The sequence below is a fragment of the Panicum virgatum genome, chromosome 4N (genome assembly GCF_016808335.1).
Source record: "Panicum virgatum strain AP13 chromosome 4N, P.virgatum_v5, whole genome shotgun sequence".
NCBI lineage: Eukaryota > Viridiplantae > Streptophyta > Magnoliopsida > Poales > Poaceae > Panicum > Panicum virgatum.
In genome coordinates this window covers 12,964,661-12,967,812 of record NC_053148.1, presented here as the reverse complement: position 1 = coordinate 12,967,812, position 3,152 = coordinate 12,964,661, and the positions used below count along the sequence as shown (strand labels likewise).

General features: G+C 49.3%; 1 long non-coding RNA gene and 1 pseudogene across 1 annotated transcript; one reads left to right on the top strand and one right to left on the bottom strand.

Annotated features, from left to right (window-relative positions):
• LOC120670341 lies at positions 1 to 480 on the top strand. The gene is made up of 2 exons (XR_005673189.1): positions 1 to 230; positions 351 to 480. It is a non-coding gene; the product is annotated as an uncharacterized LOC120670341 (long non-coding RNA).
• A 1,168-nt stretch (positions 481 to 1,648) lies between these two features.
• On the bottom strand, positions 1,649 to 2,855 carry LOC120670340 (annotated as a pseudogene).
• Positions 2,856 to 3,152: the final 297 nt, after the last annotated feature.

The following is a 3,152-nucleotide window of genomic DNA, read 5'->3' as shown; positions in this document are numbered from 1 at the left end:
CTCAATTTTGGAATGGCTATAAATAAAGCTCAGGGTCAAACTATACCAAATGTTGGGATCTATCTTCCAGAGCCTGTTTTCTCTCATGGACAGCTATATGTTGCCTTATCAAGAGGTGTTTCACGTTCAACTACATGGATGCTAGCTAAACCTAACAAAGATCTTGATCCCACCGGCAGAAAAACCAAAAATATTGTTTTCAGAGATATTCTACGGTCTTCAAAATGAAGGTATCTCATATGATGTATCGTTTTTAGTGTAGATGTTGTTGGTTATCACTAGTACAATATAAATTCAAAGGGCCAATCTGATTGGTTTTTTTTACTTAATGGAACTTTAATCATTTGCAGTGACACCGGAGTCCATCATAAATGGGATATGAGTTGGAAATTAAATTCTGGCGACATGGTGTGAAAATTTTGCATCATTAAATTTTTATAATATGTATGTTAGATGTGGCATTCATATGTGGATTTTTTGAAAAAAAAAGATGTGCTACAATCAAGATATGACCAATGCAAATATTTTATTTTTACCTTTACCCTCCTATATAATTCTTGCGATGTCTTAAATGGGTTGCATGTATGTATGGTCATGTCTATATGATCTGTATATCTCAAAATTTTCATTTTAGGTAAATTTGTATCGAACAATGTACTAAATATTGTATCCGCAAGCTAATGGTAGATGTGGCTATGAATACATATTTTTTTTGTAACATAATTCTTTTATTTGATTTTTTTAAAACACGTGCCACTAGTGCACCCTACTAGTCATCAATAAATACATATGTATTGGAACTACAACAGTAAAATCTACTAAACATTTGATTGGCTCTCCGCGTTTTTCTGTATATTTCTATCTTGATATTGGGCACTGCTTTACTAAAATGGATCGTAGTATAATAGTAGAAGATAAAGAAATACTTCCTCCTAGAAAAAATTTGAAAGAGAATCTTGCTATTCAGAAGTATTAAATAAAATATGTTTACAAAATTTTTTACACGGATGGGTTGTAATCACGAGATGAATCTAATGAGCCTAATTAATCCATAATTAGTGGATGGTTACTGTAGCATCACTGTTGTAAATTATGAATTAAGTGGGCTCATCAGATTCATCTCGCGATTTACGACTATCTATGTAAAAAGTTTTGTAAACATATTTTATTCAACACTTCTAAATAGTAAGATTTTCTTTGATGTGACGGGGTGTAAAATATTTGGGAAGGAATTGGGCTTATTTAAATGCACCGTGCAAAGTTTTTGAAATGAAAACATTTGAAGTATTAAACATAGACTAATCACAAAACTAATTACAGAACTCGTCTGTAAACTGCGAGATGAATTTATTAAGACTAATTAATCCGCCATTAGCACATGTTTGCTGTAGCAATTAATGTAGCAATTTAACATCTAATCATGGTCTAATTAGGCTCATTAGATTCGTCTCGTAATTTACAAGCAAACTATACAATTAGTTTTTTTATTTCATTTAGATTTAATACTTCATGCACACATTTGATGGGATAGTTTTGAAATTTTAAATTTTGCATCTAAACCTGACGTAAACATCCTATAAGACTAGTTTTTTTGGACCGAGGGAATAACATTCAAAAACATTAGAAGCATTGCACATATCCTACAGATTAAATGCATCATCATACAGACGGATTGCTCCTCGAAGAGCAAACTACAAGTACATGCAGCAAGATAAGCAAGTAAACAGAAGGAATGAAATAAATGAGGCATTTATTTATTTTTCCTCCCTCACGCAGAGCAATTGGCCCTCTGGCCACGTCTAGACAAGTGTCTTGCACTGCGAGGTCGTCGGGTCCCACAACGCCGGGAGCAGGTACTTCCTCCCGCCCAGCCCGACGGCGTTGTAGCTCGCGCCGGTGGCCGGGTCCGTGAGCAGCTTCCCGGGGTAGCCGGGGTAGGCCCCACTCCCGAAGATCCCGGCGCACGCCGTGGCGGCCTCCAGCCCGGCGCCGGCGTCGCCCTGGTAGTACCCGTCCCCGTAGGGGTTGGTGACCGTGCCGGCGAGGAGCGCGGCGAGGCTGATAACCGTGCCGTCGGCGCCGACGTCGCCGTTGGGCGGCACGAGCAGCGGGGCCTGGGGCCCGTGCAGCGGCTGGTGGAACGGCCACGCGCACTGGCCGGGGCACTGCCGCGCGGGGTTCCCCGCCCACAGGTACGTCTACCGCGCCCTGCCGTGCGCGCCGCCGCGGCCGCGCCCGTGGACGCCGCACCGGGACACGCAGAAGGGCGCCACGGCGACGTCGGCGGCCGTGAGCACCGCCGTGATGGCGCCCCGGTGGTGCCCCGCGGCGCGCGCCAGCGTCTCCACGTTGCCCGGCGAGAGCGGGCCCCGGCCCAGCGACATGCGCTCGTCCAGGATCTGCCTGCCGAGCGCCACCCGCGCGCCGCCGCCGCGGTACAGCGAGGTGGTCCGCCACCACGACGGCACGGACGGCGGCGCCGCGGCCGCCGAGAGGGACCGGACGAAGTCGGCCACTGTCGCGCGCTGCGCCGGGGTGAAGCGGCCGTAGAAGAGCAGGTTGACGGTGAGGTTCCCCGTGAGCAGCGCGCCGCCGTGGTCCCGCAGCACGACCGGGTCCGGCTTCACCAGGAACAGCATGCGCGGGTTGAACGCCTCGCACCGCGGCGGCGCCGCGCTCAGCACGACGACGACGACGGCGAGGACGAAGCGGGTCAGCAGCGGCGGAAACGCCGGCTTCTTGCGCCCGCCGACCATGGTCTGCGTTGCGCGCGAGACGATCGAGATCAATGAGGCGCTGATCGAGCTATGAGGCCTGTCGAAGACAAAGCTGGTGTGCACGTTGGTGTGGTGGTGTGTGAGGAGTTTGGGAACTTGGGCTACCTCGTGGCGTCGCGGCGGGTTTATATATAGGCTGGAGCGTGTGGCCGTAATGGCGACGACGTGATGGAGGTGTGCCGCTGCCGCCGGCCGGGCGCGCGCGTGTGGCCGCCGGCCGGCTCTTGGCCGCGCCGCGGAGTTAAGAGGCGCGTAACGCGCGCGTGCATCAGCTCTGCGGGTTTGGATTTCCAGGCGCCGTTCGTTCGCGGGTGCACGTATCGTGATTCGAAATTCGTGATTCGAAATTCGGGATGCCGGGACGAAGGCGAAGTC